General features: G+C 43.0%; 1 long non-coding RNA gene across 2 annotated transcripts in view; it reads left to right on the top strand.

Moving 5' to 3' along the window:
• LOC138424204 (uncharacterized) overlaps positions 1 to 17,514 on the top strand; it is a 29,084-nt gene that overhangs the window by 6,345 nt on the left and 5,225 nt on the right. Inside the window, exon 4 of one of the 2 annotated variants that reach the window (XR_011250682.1) lies at positions 7,029 to 8,161. The exons of the other annotated variant lie outside the window; for it this stretch is intronic. This is a non-coding gene — a long non-coding RNA (uncharacterized lncRNA). Of the gene's footprint in view, positions 1 to 7,028; positions 8,162 to 17,514 lie in introns of those variants that run through there. 2 annotated transcript variants of the gene reach the window in all.

Genomic DNA, 17,514 nt, shown 5'->3' with positions numbered 1-17,514 from the left:
GTACAGATTACCTTATTTTCAAGGCAGGAATAGAGATGCAGACGTAGAGAACAGACACTTGGACACGGGGCGCGGGTGGCTGAGATGAATTGAGAGATTAGGATTGACATATATATACACTACCATGTGTAAAATAAATAGCTAGTGGGAGCTTGCTATTAATATAAAGCACAGGAAGCTCAGCTCAGTGCTCTGTGATGCCCTAAAGGGGTGGGATGTGGGTGGTGGGGAGGGATGTATGTATACATATGGCTGATTCACGTCATTGTTCAGCAGGAACTAACACAACATTAACATTGTAAAGCAATTACATTCCAATAATAAAAAAGAAAGAAATTGGTTCGTGCAATTGTGGAGGCTTGGAAAGTCCAGAATCTGCAGGGCGGGCCCGCAGGCTGGAGACCCAGGGAAGAGCTGCAGTCTGAGTCCAGACGCGGTCAGCTGACAGGAATCCCTCTCCCCGGGAGCTCAGCCTTCTCGTCAGCTCAGCATTGCTACTGCCATCCCTCTGCCCTACCACGTGGTTCAGCGGACGAGAACACGTTCCCGTCTCTGACAGAGCCAAAGGACCTGGTAGAAGCAAAAGTCCTTACTGACCGCGAGCAGACGTCTGAGGCTAGAGCGCTGGGGGTGGGTCGTCAGGGGACGAGGCACGTGGCTCTAAGGGGGACGCAGCCCCCCATAAACCTAGCAGTGAGGGCTCCTGCATGAGTGGCATCTGGACAAAGCGCACCACCCAGTACACGCTACGCTTCACATGTACGGGATCACACTCTGTGTGTGGCTCTATAACCAGTCAAAGCTCATCTACATCAGCTGACAACTAACCAAACCCTCAGACATGTGAGTGAGCCCAGCTACCGTCAGCACAGCCACCCCAGAGGCAGGGCAACAAACGCTCAGTGTGATAGAGGCCACCGCGGTTCTGTGACTGTGATGCTCGTGGTGCTGCATTTTCTGGCAACAGATAGCTGTTAGACCTACTTTTCAAGTCAAGGGATGGGCTGCAGATCGAACACTGACAGGGAAAGGTAGGTTCTATAATCCAGTGAGGGCAGAGTGGAGTTTGTATTAAAACAGGAACCACACGCCCATCTAACGTGGACAGCTGGACTCAGTCCCCACCAGTCACCCCAGCTGGAAATGTTGATTTGGTGCAGCTACATTAACTTTTTAAGAAAGAAGGAGATTAGGGTTTCTATGAAATATATTATTTTATATGTTACCAATACATTGTATTTTCCTCCAAAAAGTTGGGGAATAATAACAGAAATGCAAATTATACTGAGATACAGTTTCTCACTTCTCCAAAAGATGAGCAAAACTCAAAAAGTTCAACAGTACACTCTGTTGATGAGGCTTTGGAAGAACCAGTACCTTACATATTGCTAGAAGGAATACAGGGGTTTCCCAGGTGATTCAGTGGGTAAGGAATCTGCCTGCAATGCAGGAGACACCAGTTTGATTCCTGGGTCAGGAAGATCCCCTGGAGGAGGGCATGGCAGCCCATGCCAGTGTTTTTGCCTGGAGAATCCCAGAGACTCAACCTGGTGGACTACGGTCCCTAGGGTGGCAAAGAGTCGGAGACAAAGTGACTGAACACACAGGCTGCACACAGAAGGAATGCAAATAGAATAACCTGTACGGAAGAGAATTTGAAGATATTTGCTAAGTTGCTAAGTCACTTCAGTCGTGTCCGACTCTGTGCGACCCCATAGATGGCAGCCCACCAGGCTCCCCAGTCCCTGGGATTCTCCAGGCAAGAACACTGGAATGGGTTGCCATTTCCTTCTCCAATGCACGAAAGTGAAAAGTCAGTGAAGTCGCTCAGTCGTGTCTGACCCTCAGCGACCCCATGGACTGTAGCCTACCAGGCTTCTCCATCCATGGGATTTTCCAGGCAAAGAGTACTGGAGTGGGGTGCCATTGCCTTCTCCTGAAGATATTTAGCAAAATTATATATTCTTTTACCCTTTGATTCAGTAATCATACTTCTTGTAATCTATTTCAAATATATACTGGCAAATATAAAAGAGATATATGGAGCTTCCCTGGTGGCTCAGAGGTAAAGCATCTGCCTGCCAATGCAGGTGACATGGGTTTGATCCCTAGTCCAGGAGGATCCCACATGCCAAGGGACATCTAAGCCTGTGTATCACAGCTACTGAACCAGTGCTCTAGAGCCATGAGCTGCAATTACTGAAGCCCACGGTCCCTAGAGCCCATGCTCTGCAACAGGAGAAACCACTGCAATGAGAAGTCTGGACACCATAACTAAAGAGTAGCCTCTGCTCACTGCAACTAGAGAAAGCCCACGCGCAGCAACAAAGACCCAGCACAGCCGTAAATAAATGAATCTTTAAAAATCACATTGCAGTCATAAATAGATAAATCTTTCTTTAAAAAGAGAGAGGTGTATAAGGACACACTATAATAGCTAAGAGAGAAAACAACTAAAATGCCACAATCTGGGACTGGTTGAATAAATTATGCATATCCTTATGACAGAGTAGTATATAACTATATTGTAATTATGAGTATCTCCATCTACTATGGAGTAATTTCCAAGATACATTGTTAAAGTGGTTTTTCTTAAGTGCAGAAAAATGTGTATACTACTATTTCTAGAATAAAGGATATAAAGATATACAGATATAATTCTATTTTTTTCGTGGACAAATAAACCACAAATAGGTTTTAAGGATTCTCTATAGGATAAAATTCTTTTACATCTATTAAGACAACATTAAATTTTAAAATATTAATCCCAAAATATAAAAAAATAAATGAAATAAATGAACCTAACTGTGTATCCATTTTGGTAGCAAAACTACACAAAGAGAAGCTATAAGAATTTGTGCTCCCCCAGTGGGATGCACTCCCCCAGTGGGAAAGGACTGTAGATGGTACTGATGAGCCTATTTGCAGGCCAGCAGTGGAGACACAGACGGAGAACAGAATGTGGACATGGTGCGGGAAGGAGAGGGACGAGTTGAGAGAGCAGCATGGAAACATATACATGACCATATGTAAAACGGAGCCCGTGGGAATTTGGGGTACGATGCAGGGAGCTCACATCAGGCGCTCTGTGACAACCTAGAAGGATGGGATGGAGTGGGAGGTGGGAGGAAGGTTCAAGAAAGAGGGGACATGTGTACACCTGTGGCTGATTCATGTTCATGTACGGCAGAGACCAACACAATATTGTAAAGCAGTTATCCTCCAATTTTAAAAAACAGCAACAGAGTAACTGATTTCAGTAATGATATTACTCTGGTTCTGCTATTTTAGACCTGTCATATGGGTAATGCAATGTCAGATAAAACTACTGAAAAATTACATGATATTTTATCATTCATGTTTCTGAGAACAAAGATTCTGGGTGTGGGAAGAGGAAATACAAGTATTAGAAGAACTGAGTAAAAATCATATAATCCAGAACCTTAAAAGGAAGCATAGGTTCAAATCATGATGTATTTCATGACTGATTAGACAACTAGCTAGATAGGTAGAGAGATACACAGACAGACAGGTACTTCCTGTGTTTCCCAGTTCTGTCCACTGGAAACTGACAGTGCTGACAGCAGTGAGCACCCGGAGCAGGGTCTCTACAGACCGTTTCTCATGCAAAGGAACCAGTGCTGCCTGGACAAACAGAACTCCCAGTGGCCAAAGACGGGACAGTCTGAGCATGGGTAATAATATTGAGGATAAATAATAAAATGAATCATGATAATCTTTGCAAATGAATTCAAACATGCCAGCTATGATTAAATCCACAGATTCATAATGATGCTTTAATAAGACAGTTGGGAAAATGTGAATTTTGATGGCTAGTCCATAATGTTAAGGAATCTAGGAGCAAAAATGGTAATTGAAGCTATGTTTTTAAAATAATTCTTATATTTAAGAGATGCATGCAGCCAATCCTTAATATTCACAGGTTCTCTATTTGTGGATCTCTGTACTCACAAAATTGACTAGTAACCCCAAAATCAATACCCTCAGTGTTTTTGTGGTTATTCACAGATATGTGAAGAATGGCAAAAGCCTTGAGTCACCCACCCTGCATATTCCTAGATGAGGCTGATCAAGGGGACTCTGCCTTCTTGATTCATCCTTCAGGCTATACACAAATGCCCTTTCTGTAGTCTATTTAATGTCACTCTGTTCACACTTTTGTACCACTTTTTGTTAGTAATTTCACCACTTAGGATGGCTCCGGAGTTATGTCCTGAAATGCAATCCAGTGTTCTTAAAAGGAAGAAGGCTGTGATGCGCCTTATGGAGAAAATACATCTGTTAGATAAACTTCATTCAGGCATGAGTTATGATACTGTTGGCCATGAGTTCAGTGCTAATGAATCAATGATGTATATTAAATAACTTGTCTTTAAAATAAAACACACATAAAATAAGGTCATGTTTTTATTAGCTGACGAAACTATAGCCAGAGTCTCACAGAAACCTACTCCTATATTTCCCCTGAGAGAAAGGGTTCTTCTATATTTGCTAATTCAGTGTTCACAGTGACTTTATGGAACTTAACTACCACAGATCACTTCATGGCAAATAAATGGGCAAAAAATGCAAACAGTGACAGACTTTATTTTCTTGGGCTCCAGAATCATTGCAGATAGTAACTGCAGCCATGAAATTAAAAGATACTTGCTCCTTGGAAGAAAAACTATGACAAACCTATACAGTGTATTAAAAAGCAGAGACATCACTTTGCCGACAAAGGTCCATATAGTCAAAGCTATGGCTTTTCCAGTAGTCATGTATGGATGTGAGAGCTGGACTATATAGAAAGCTGAGCACCAAAGAATTGATGTTTTTGAACTGTGGTGTTGGAGCAAATTCTTGAGAGTCCCTTGGACAGCAGGGATATCCAACCAGTCCATCCTAAATGAAATCAGTCCTGAACATTCATCGGGAGGACTGATGCTGAAGCTGAAACTGCAATATTTTGACCACCTGATGGGAAGAACTGACTCATTTGAAAAGACCCTGATGCTGGGAAAGATTGAAGGCAGGAGGAGAAGGGGACGACAGGATGAGATGGTTGGATGGCATCACTAACTCAATGGACATTAGTTTGAGTAAACTCCGGGAGTTGGTGATGGACAGGGAGGCCTGGTGTGCTGCAGTCCATGGCGTCACAAAGAGACACGACTGAGCAACTGAACTGAACTGATATTCTCCCAATAAGATGGACCAATGAGCATATTTAACCTAAGCTATGGACCTTCCCTGGTGGCTCAGATGGTAAAGCATCTGCCTGCAATGCGGGAGACCCGGGTTCGATCCCTGGGTTGGGAAGATCCACTGGAGAAGGAAATGGCAACCCACTCCAGTACTCTTGCCTGGAGAATCCCACAGACGAAGGAGCATGGTAGGCTACAGTCCATGGGGTTGCAAAGAGTCGGACACGACTGAGCAACTTCACTTCACTTCTTCACTTCACTTCATGGACCTCCAGTTGTCTGTATACCAGCAATGGCCTTGCTAGACAGACCCATCCATGGGCTCTTTGCTGAGAGCCAGGCCTTAACCTTCAAATATGTGGCCTCATTTACCCATGTGAAGTACCTCCAAGGGGAAATATAAGTTTATCTTGATTCTTCACCCACTAAATTTTGCCCAAGAAATTAAAAGGAACTACTAATGATACAGATGGGTTTCCCAGGAGGCTTGGTGATAAAGAACCCACCTGCACTACAGGAGACTCAAGAGACTCGGGTTAGATCTCTGGATTGGGAAGACTCCCAGAGGAGGAAATGGCAACCCACTCCAGTATTCTTGCCTGGAGAATTCCATGGACAGAGGAGCCTGGTGGGCTACAGTCCTTGGGGCTGCAAAGAGTTGAACACAGCACAGCACAGCAGTGATATAATTATCTTATCATTATAAAAATCTCTTTGAAGCTAAAAAAATTCTTTTAAAATAGGCATTTGCTATTAATATACCACTTGGGGGCCCTCCTGCATTGAATGGTATCGAGTCTAAAAAACAGCCTTTTCAATTTGGGTCGGCTGGTGTTCCCTGAAGGTCTCTGCCAGCTTGTTTGTCAATGTCTCCATAACGTACCTGGGTTTCAAAGTGGGTAGAAAGTCAAATGAGGAGGGCATTAACTAGACGGAGAGAAGATGCAGTGTAGGCTTTGTGCTTTTCTGGTTGGGACGGAAACCCAGAAGGAAGACAGTTGTGCTGTCTTCCACAGCACAGCTTCTCCTGATGAGGAGCACCACAGAGAAGGTGCTGTGAATGGGGCTCACACGATGCCTCAGGAGCTCTGAACACCACATCCAGAAATGACAGTGCCTAAAGGCCACTTGCTATGTGTGTCTTTCGTTAAGATTGTAAAATGTACTCCTTGAAACCCCTGAAAAGCCCTCCCTAGTGTGTCATCAGCTAGAACTACAGCACACCGCCATGCCCTGGCTGGTAAAAAGAGGGGTATAGGCCCAGCATGATCAACTTGGACCAAGCAGCATTTCCCCTCTGGGGATGCCCCTGCTACACGTGGCCAGTGGAAGGAGGGAAATGCTGAGCAAAATCCAGGAGGAACAAATGGATTGGCTGTTTTGTGGGCAAACAACAGCAGCTGCCACGTACGTTTACATTGCTCTTCACAGGGTTGTCTTATAATCTGTTGAGTTCTGATGGTGATCATTGAGGATGTAATTTTTTACATCTCACCATACTCTATCACTCTCCCAATATATCACAAATTTTGATTATAAAAATGCAATGTGTACTTATCATGACTAAATACCTGGTAAGTCATGGTGTGTTTTATGATTACCTTTTCTTTCTTTCTTAAATTTTTGGCTTTTCCTGTACTTCATAGTTGCCTGGATTTTTTTTTTCTTTTGAAATTTGCTTTGTTTTGTATTGCCCCTTATTTTTTTTCCAAATTTTCCTACAGATTTGAGAAACAATAATTTTCTGAACACTCAAACACTTCCAAGTAATCTCAAGTAATCTATCAGTCCCATTTGTTTTTGTTTTTTTTTTTCTTTCAGATCTCTCTCCCGCCATGCTTCATCCTTCTGTTCCAATCTGGACTGATTGCTGTTGCCTTCCTGGGGCTTCCTTTTCTCCTTCTCCTGTGCTGGATTTCCAATTTCCTAGATCATTTGTAGCTTTTTTCTACATTGCTTCCTTATTTTTCTGAAGCACATCTTTTAACATGATAGTTAAACTATTTGGTCCTTGGATGTCTGAAAACATGTTTATATTACTTTTTTTACATTTCCAACTTATAGAATAGTTCTAAGAATAGTTACATGAAACTTGTGTTACCTTTCATGCACATTCACCTGTTACTAGCATTTTGTTCCATACTCTTGAATATCTGCTTTTTCTTTTTCTGTCTCCTCTTTCTCTCTCATGGATGGATGGAGGGAGATGATCATTTTCTCTGAAATATTTAAGAGTAATGTTCATACAGTGTGGAGATTCCTTAAAAAACTGGAAATAGAACTGCCATATGACCCAGAAATCCCACTGCTGCGCATATACACCAAGGAAACCAGAATTGAAAGAGACACATGTACCCGAGTGTTCATCGCAGCACTGTTTACAATAGCTGGGACATGGAAGCAACCTACATGTCCATCGGCAGACAAATGGATAAGAAAGCTGTGGTACATATACACAATGGAATATTACTCAGCTATTAAAAAGAACACATTTGAATCAGTTCTAATGAGGTGGATGAAACTGGAGCCTGTTATACAGAGTGAAGTAATTCAGAAGGAAAAAGACCAATACAGTATATTAATGCATATATATGGAATTTAGAAAGATAGTAACGATGACCCTATATGTGAGACAGCAAAAGAGACACAGATATAAATAACAAACTTTTGCCTTCTGGGAGAAGGCAAGGGTGGGATGATTTGAGAGAATAACATTGAGACATGTATATTACCACATGTGAAATTGATCACCAGTCCAAGTTTGATGCATGAAACTGGGCACTCAAAGCCAGTGCACTGGGGCAACCCAAAGGGATGGGATGGGGAGGGAGGTGGGAGGGGGTTCAGGATGGGGGACACATGTACACCCATGGCTGATTCATGTCAGTGTATGGCAAAAACCACTACAATGTTGTAAAGTAATTAGCCTCCAATTAAATAATTTTTAAAAGTAATGTTCATACATCATGGCCCTTTATCCATAAATATTTGTGTGTATATTTCCTTAGAATATTCTTACATAATAACAATACTGTTAGCCTTTAGTAAATTTAATATTGATCCAATTTGTGTCTAATCTATTGTCTATATTTTAATGTTGCAATAATCTCCTTTATAGCAGTTTATTTTTCCTTCAATAGACCATCCACTCAGGTACTGCATTTAGCTTCATATCTCTACAGTCACACTTAACCTGGAATACCTTCTCAGCCTTTGTCTTTTATGACACATTTTTAAAAGAACACGGAATCACCTTTTTGAATAGAAATACAGCACACTGGGCTTGCCTGGTGATTCCCCGTGATTAGATTCGAGATGATCATCCCTTACTAGGATACCCACAAGCGATGTGCTTTTCTCAGGCCATCACGTATGAAGGACACAGTCTCCAAATGCCCCTCTTTGGTGGTGTTAATTTTGTTAATACAGTCAAGGTGCTGTACAATTTGTACTTTGTGATTTCTCTTGCAACTAATAAGCTTCCATGGGGAAACACTGAAGACTATACAAATATTCTGATCCTCATTAAATTTCTCCCTAGACTGAGCACCCATTGATTCTTACCTGAACCAACCTTGATTATAATGGTCAGAAAGTGATTTAGTTTCAGTACTCTCAGTACATTTATAGTTAGCACTTAGCATTCTACTTGCATTAATTTACTTTTGATGGACAGTTTGGCTAGGGATGGAATTCCAGGTTGCAAATAATTTTCTTCAGAACTTTTCAGGTGCCGCCCACTCTCTGGGAGCACCCCATGATGCCGCTGAGCCGTCTCGTGCCACTCTGACCCCACTGCCTTGATGCATGTGACCTGTTCCCCACTCCCACACACCCGCAGAAGCGCTTAGGTCCTTTTATCTTTGGTGTTCTGACAGTGCATAATGATGTGCCTGGAATTAGTATATTATTGTCCTTTTTTCCTGGAGGCCTAACCCCCACAGTATTTCATCGTCCTACTCAATTCAAATGGGCTGTTGCCTAGGACATGTGTACAACTCTTTTCCCATCCCTTCACTGCTCTGTGAATACTGGATCCTCCATTTCCTGAGCTCTAAATATTTCTCTTTTTGGTTTACTCCCTTACTTTCCTGAATCCTCTAGTAATATACCTCAAGCACAATGGTCATGAGGGAACATGTTGCTGAGTGACAGGGGAGAGACTAATAACCCACAGAGACAAACAGAGAACCCGCACAAGGCTGCACACGGCATGACTGCCTCCAGCGTCTCTCGGACAGCAGCACTGATGCTGACTTTTTCAACGTGAAAAGCAGTGTCATTTATTATTTATAGAGTAGCTCTGGGAAAATAAGAGTGAAACAGAAGAACAAAAGGTGTAATAGGGCCGGGACCCCCTGGCCCATTGGCATTGCAGTGAGCCCTCCCCCTTCCCTGTGTAACAGAGGCCCAAATTCTGACGGAAGGAAGAGGGTTCTTTGCAACGAGACACTAGTCTACCATCTTCCTGGCCTGCTGCCTTTCCAGTTAAAGTCATTATTCCTTGCCCCAACAACTCATCTCCTAATTTACTGGCCTGTTGTGCAGTGAGCAGGACAAGCTTGGGCTGGGTATCAAAGAGGCCTTTAGTTTAACAGAAATATTCCACTCCTTTTAAATGGAATGAGGTAAAAAACAATAAATCATAACTGTGTCAATCACATATGTACTAGGTGTTCATCTAAGTATTTAGAGAGATTCAAAATGGAAATATCCTAAACATTCAATAGTAAGATATTAGTACCAGGAACAAGAGAAATCCGTGCAGTGCAGTATCACGCAGCTGTTGAACATGATATTACAGATCATTTGTTTCTAGGATACACACATTGTTTCCTGCTAACTGAAAAGAGCTCTGTGACAGAGTATGCATGCCTGTAATTCATGGATGCATGCACATTCACTGTGTGCGTGTCTGTAATTCACCAAAGCAGTAAAAGTGGTGAAATTCAGGCCTAGGTATTTTTCTAGGCAAGATTTTTGCTCCAAAGCATGTATTTCTAATTAGAAGAAAAAAAATTAAAAGCCACTTTATATGGTCAAGACATTAAAAGTGGAGATAATGTAGGCACCTCTTCTTAACTGCTCATAAAATAATTAGGCATCAGGACTTGCCTGCTGGTCCAGTGGTAAAGAATCTGTCTTGCAATGGTTCACAGGTTCAGTCCCTGGTTGGGGAGCTGTGATCCCACATGACGCAGAGTAACTAAGTTCTCCAGCTGCAAGTAGAGATTCTGTGCACGACAGTGAAAGATCCCACTTGAAGCAATGAAGATTGATGTAGTATGCCTCAACTAAGACAGAATGCAGTCAAATAAACATTAAAAAATAATAATTAGGCGTCTTGTTTATGGAAAATGAGAGAGCTGAAAAGGTACAAGAAAACTGCCCTGTTCCCAGAACAGTGGCTATGAAGAAAACCTCCTTCTTAGAAACAGACACAATTTGGCTTCACATTTTTGCTGCCTATACATTTGAGACTCATTATTTGCACTTTTACTGACAGAATCTAATGAACTTCACTCATTCCTTAGATAACCAATTTGCTAATAGTCACCGAAGAACAAATTATAAGTAAACTGCTAAGATTGCTGGCAAAACAAGGGCAAGGAAAAAATTCATCTATCCCATGTATTTATTTGATACACTGAGAACAGCTATACCTGAGACTGCTTTTCTTACAAAGTAAAGATTACAGCTGAAAGTGGGCATTGATAAATTTCAGTTCTGTCTCTAGTCACTGTCTTGAAGCAAGGTCATTTACCATTTCTGGAGTTTTTAAAAATACAAACCTGATACAGAAAAATCTAACTTTCAGTGCATTGTGCTTAAATGTTAAATGGTAAACAGCGCCAGTAAAGTAGATGTTTTTATCATTATTAAAATCCAAGGGGAATTCCCTGGTGGTCCAGTGGTTAGGACTCTACACTTCCACTGCTAGGGGCCTGGGTTCGATCCCAGGTTTGGAAACTAAATCCCATAAGCCACAGGTCATGACTAAAACAATTCAAGGTGTCCTTAAGAATGTGGTAATGAGGTAAATTGAAAATTGTGGCCAACTGAAATTTCCTGTAACAGTCCTGGTGGCTCAGACGCTAAAGAGTTTGCCTGCAAAGCAGGAGACCTGGGTTCAATCCCTGGGTCAGGAAGATCCCCTGGGGAAGGAAATGGAAACCCACTCCAGTATTCTTGCCTGGAAAATCTCAAGGACGGAGGAGTCTGGCAGGTTACACCCTGTGGGGTCACAAACAGTCAACAGGACTGAGCAAATAACACACACTGTAAATGAGAACAATTGATAGAAATAACAATCATTACTGATTCATTTATGAGAAATAGATGAGCCAGCCCTACAACTGGGCTTCGTGTAATAGAAGTTTCAAAATATTTTCTTTAAGCAAGATCAGTTCAGTTAGTTCAGTTGCTCAGTCGTGTCCGATTCTCTGCGACCCCATGAATCACAGCACGCCAGGCCTCCCTGTCCATCACCAACTCCTGGAGTTCACTGAGACTCGCGTTCATCGAGTCAGTGATGCCATACAGCCATCTCATCCTCGGTTGTCCTCTTTTTCTCCTGCCCCCAATCCCTCCCAGCATCAAAGTCTTTTCCAATGAGTCAACTCTTCGCATGAGGTGGCCAAAGTACTGGAGCTTCAGCTTTAGCATCATTCCTTCCAAAGAAATCCCAGGGTTGATCTCCTTCAGAATGGACTGGATGGATCTCCTTGCAGTCCAAGGGACTCTCAAGAGTCTTCTCCAACACCACAGTTCAAAAGCATCAATTCTTCGGCGCTCAGCTTTCTTCACAGTCCAACTCTCACATCCATACACGACCACTGGAAAAACCATAGCCTTGACTAGACAGACCTTTGTTGGCAAAGTAATGTCTCTGCTTTTGAATATGCTATCTAGGTTGTTCATAACTTTTCTTCCCAGGAGTAAGCATCTTTTAATTTTATGAATGCAATCACCATCTGCAGTGATTTTGGAGCCCAAAAAAATAAAGTTGGACACTGTTTCCACTGTTTCCCCATCTATTTCCCATGGAGTGATGGGACCGGATGTCATAATCTTTGTTTTCTGAATGTTGAGCTTTAAGGCAACTTTTTCACTCTCCTCTTTCACTTTCATCAAGAGGCTTTTTAGTTCCTCTTCACTTTCTGCCATAACGGTGGTGTCATCTGCATATCTGAGGTTATTGATATTTCTCCTGGCAATCTTGATTCCAGCTTGTGTTTCTTCCAGTCCAGCGTTTCTCATGATGTACTCTGCATATAAGTTAAATGAGCAGGGTGACAATATACAGCCTTGACGTACTCCTTTTCCTATTTGGAACCAGTCTGTTGTTCCATGTCCAGTTCTAACTGTTGCTTCCTGACCTGCATACAGATTTCTCAAGAGGCAGGTCAGGTGGTCTGGTATTCCCATCTCTTTCAGAATTTTCCAGTTTATTGTGATCCACACAGTCAAAGGCTTTGGCATAGTCAATAAAGCAGAAATAGATGCTTTTCTGGAGCTCTCTTGCTTTTTCCATGATCCAGTGGATGTTGGCAATTTGATCTCTGGTTCCTCTGCCTTTTCGAAAACTAGCTTGAACATCAGGAAGTTCACTGTTATTCTTTTATATATTAGGTAGCTTTTAAGATAATATGACTTGGGGCCTTCCCTGGTGGTGCAATGGTTAAGCATCTACCTACTAATGAAGAGGACACAGATTTGATCCCTGCTCTGGGAAGATCATAGATGCCGCATGGCAACCAAGCCCCCACATCACAGTTACAGAGCCAATGCTCTAGAGCCTGCGAGCTGCAGCTACTGAAGCCTGAGAGCCTACAGCCCCTGCTCCACCCCAGTGAGGCCGCTGCACTGAGAAGCCTGTGCGCCACAACAGAGTAGCCTCCACTCGCTGCAACTAGAGAAAAGCCAGAGTACAGCAATGAAGACCTCAGTTCAGTTCAGTCGTTCAGTCGTGTCCGACTCTTTGTGACCCCATGAATTGCAGCATGCCAGGCCTCCCTGTCAATCACCAACTCCCAGAGTTCATTCAAACTCACGTCCATCGAGTCGGTGATGCCATCCAGCCATCTTATCCTCGGTCGTCCCCTTCTCCTCCTGCCCCCAATCCCTCCCAGCATCAGAGTCTTTTCCAATGAGTCAACTCTTCGCATGAGGTGGCCAAAGTACTGGAGTTTCCGCTTTAGCATCATTCCTTCCAAAGAACACCCAGGACCGATCTCCTTTAGAATGGACTGGATGGATCTCCTTGCAGTCCAAGGGACTCTCAAGAGTCTTCTCCAACACCACAGTTCAAAAGCATCAATTCTTCAGTGCTCAACTTTTCACAGTCCAATTCTCACATCCATACTAGCACAGCTATAAACAAATCTTAAAAAAATTAATAAGACAATATGATTTTTACCTTAAAGCAAATGATATAACTTCTTTCTGGACAGCCATAAAATAAGCTTTTTGCACTGATCTACTTATAGAGGTGTAAAAAGACCACATTTTGTAAAGCACTTTGAGAATCTTTAATTCAAGATATTTTAGAAAAAAAATATCTACTCTTGCTTTCAGAGAACAAACAGGGCAAAGGTGGGGAGTGTTGGGCCACTGAGGGGCAGCATTTGAGACCGGGTTCCTGGAGTGTGGGACAGAATGAAAAAGAGGAGACTAGAGGAGGAAGAGGAGGAGAGGAAGTATATTTTCTCAGCCTGTGCCACTGATGCTGATCACTCTATATTTTCTCTATAATCCTGTACTTTGTTTTTTTTTAAATCCTGTACTTTGTATAAACGTGTATGCTGCTGTTGCTAAGTCACTTTAGTCGTGTCGGACTCTGTGCGACCCCATAGATGGCAGCCCACCAGGCTCCCCCGTCCCTGGGATTCTCCAGCAAGAACACTGGAGTGGGTTGCCAATTCCTTCTCCAGTGCATTAAAGTGAAAAGTGAAAGTAAAGTCGCTTAGTCGTGCCCGACTCTTACCAGGCTCCTTCGTCCATGGGATTTTCCAGGCAAGAGTACTGGAGTGGGTTGCCATTGCCTTCTCCATAAATCTGTATAACTGTGTATAAAATGTGTCTATTTCTAAACACTCTATTGCAGACGCTTTAACCTCTGAGCCACCAGGGAAGATAACTGATGTTTTAACTCACATAAATCATATTACAGTGTATGTTAAGTTTAGGTCGGCTTTGGTTTTGCTTTTGTTTTGTTGTTTTTCATTATCAATACATTTATTATCTGGTAGCAGAAAATCAGCCAACTTCTTCAAAAATGTCTTAGCTATTCTTGTCCTTTGCTCTATAAATTCTAGAATCAATTTGTGAGGCTCCACACGTACACATGTGCATGCACACACAGACGACTTCCCTTGTAAATTTGATTCAAATTACTTTTAACATAAAAATTCACTTGGCAAAAATTGAAATCTGGATATTGACCTTCCCTACCCATGGATATAGTGTATTCTTCAGAGATTTTGGTCATTTTCTACGCCTGAAATGAATACTTGATATTTTATAAAAGCTGCCCAAACTGTTTTGAAAATCCTTTCCCTTTTTTTTAGGACTGCTCCACCTTACATATCTCACTTTCTGAGGCAGAATTCAAAAACTATTTCCCTGGAGTCCTTGCTCCTTAGATGTACACATACAGCCAATTCCCACTGAGCAGGTACAACTTGGAAGATGGAAATAAAGGTCATGAGACCATATAGTCAGGATCCTTCTCAAATGGATGTGGATGCACTTGGTTTTTCTCGGAACATGTAGCAAGCCTCCTGGAAGTCTAGCCCCTCTCTTCAGTGAGGTGAGGGTGCCAGTCTAGCAGCAGGCACCAGTAGCTGCTGGGTATCCACTGGAGCCTCTTGGAGCTGTCCTTGGTCCCTTTTCTGGGCATCTGCCTATGTGAGAGCCCAGCTTGGTTCCTTTTTGGGAATTCTGTAAGCTACCTAGTGGTTTGTAGCAAATCCCTTTCTGCTTAAACATGTTAAAATAGATTCTGGGGAATTGGCTGATGGTCCAGTGGACAGGACTTTGCACTTGCACTGCTGTGGGCCCAGGTTCAATTCCTGGCTGGGGAACTAAGATCCTAAGCCACATGGTGTGGCCAAAAAAAGAAAAAACCCAAAAAGATTCTGTTGTCTGCAACTGCACACTGACCAAGAATTAGGAAGTAGAAGTGGGTTGCTGAACGTGACAGAGCTGCCTTAGGACAAGATGAGAACTGGGTGGGAGGAGGTCAGATGTTGCAAGTTGGAAAGGGGAAGAGATGAGGGAGGGCCCCACCTGTGTCTCCTCATTCTGGCACCAGGGCTGAAGGCACAGCCACTCTCTGGAGCTCAGTTATCCCAGCAGAGAGCAGAATCTATCCGCTGAGGCTGGTGACGACCGGGCAAGAGGTCCTGGGAGGTTTGTGAGAGGAGGTACCGAGCAGCAGTCCAGGAAAATGAAGGGAACCCTGGAGATACAGTATGATGCAGGAGGCATTAAGGGCCTACTTGAAGTTACTTATCATGAACCTCAGGCAGGATAATTCCACATGACAATGTGCTTTTCCCTGACTACTTTTGGTAGCATGGATGCTGGCACAAAGAAGGCAAAGAACTGCATTTAGTCAGAGATGGGGTCCTGCCAACTGAGTATATACCAAAGCCAGAAAAGGGCAAGGCCATTAAAGGAGAATGTAGAGGAACTGTTCTCATAATTGACCATGGACTTTAAGCACGATAAAGAAAGAACAGGCACGAAGGAAGTGAAGAGCAGTGAAAGGGGTGAACAGTGGGAGCTGAGGGACTGTTAGCATCAGGATTCTAAAAGGAAGAAATTAGAAAGACAGGTCACAGAGCAAGATATTTAAAGTGCTGAGGTTACAGAGGGGTGAAGTTTCATATCATGAAGAGGTCTAGGACATGATCAAAGGAGTGGTTCAGGTAAAATGCAAGGGTAAGAAAGAAAATGAGAGGTGAGCTGTTGAAGGCTCATCCACTGAAAACACCAAGAATTAAGACAAGATCATTGTTGAGCAGAGGGACAGCAGGTGATGAGCTAACATCTTCAAGGAACAAAGGGCATGTGACCCAGAGGTTCCAGCCTGATGACAGGAATCAAAGGTGGGGGTTTGGGGGAAAAGCGAGAGGTGAAGAATGGCCTGAAACTTTCACAGAGAAAGAGGATCCAGAATATGTGATGTGAGGGATGGTGCTGGGAAGCAGCGTCCTCAAGAGATGAGCAGGTTTTGGTTGCAGGGGGAAGGACTTAACATTTATTGTTGTGCCCTGACACCAAAAATTCCTGCTACACTGCTCCCAAGGAGAGAGGGGTGGGGAAGTGACATGGAATCTCAGTGTTTCTTAAAGACTTTTAGTTGATTTTCCTGTTCTTCACCCCACCAGCATCACCTACACTTCCAGAAAGGAGAAAATGTTAGTCGCAAAGTCATGTCCAATTCTTTGTGACCCCATGAACTGTATAGTCTGCCAGGCTCCTCTGTCCATAGGATGTCCAGGCAAGAACACTGGAGTCGGTAGCCATTCCCTTCTCCAGGGGATCTTCCCCACCCTGGGATCCAACCCAGGTCTCCTGAATTGCCAGCACACTTTCAAAAGTTACCTGAATCTTTCTTAACCTTTTCTGCCACATGGAGGCGCTGCCCAGCTTCCCGCAACATGGTTTAGGATTTACTTTTCTTAGCTGTACTCAGTCATAACTCCTTCACCTAATTTCGAGTTTCCAAAATGTTATAATTAGCTTATTTTCACTGTCTTTCTGAGTTTATGCCTCTTAATTTTTAATCTCTTTCTCAATGGGGTTTCAGGAGGGTGTGAATGGTATATTCAATGGCCATCTTTAACAAAGTCCGTTATATCTTATTCCTGCTAAGTTTACTGGGGGAAAAGGTCTATATTTTAGTTTTGGGGTAATTATTTTGGTTCCCACAACTACCACCATCCCCAACTCTGAACTGAAAGCTTTCAAATTTCCCAGGTGGATCGGTGGTAAAGAATCTGCCTGCAATGCAGGAGACCTGGATTCAATCCCTGGGTCAGGAAGATCCCCTGGACAAGGAAATGGCAACCCACTCCAGTATTCTTGGTGGAAAATCCCATGGACAGAGGAACCTGGCGGGCTACAGTTCATGGGGCTGCAGAGTCAGAACACGACCGAGTGACTTTTCACACAAAGAATGCATCCAAGACTACAAACCTTATGCCAAGCCCACCTTCTGTCACATGCCACAGACCTTGCTACATCGCATCCTTCTGTTGTTCAGTTCCACTCATCTGCAGCATCCACTTTGTGTTCT

This window comes from Ovis canadensis, chromosome 19 (genome assembly GCF_042477335.2).
Source record: "Ovis canadensis isolate MfBH-ARS-UI-01 breed Bighorn chromosome 19, ARS-UI_OviCan_v2, whole genome shotgun sequence".
NCBI classification, from domain to species: domain Eukaryota; kingdom Metazoa; phylum Chordata; class Mammalia; order Artiodactyla; family Bovidae; genus Ovis; species Ovis canadensis.
This window is presented reverse-complemented; position numbering and strand designations above follow the sequence as displayed.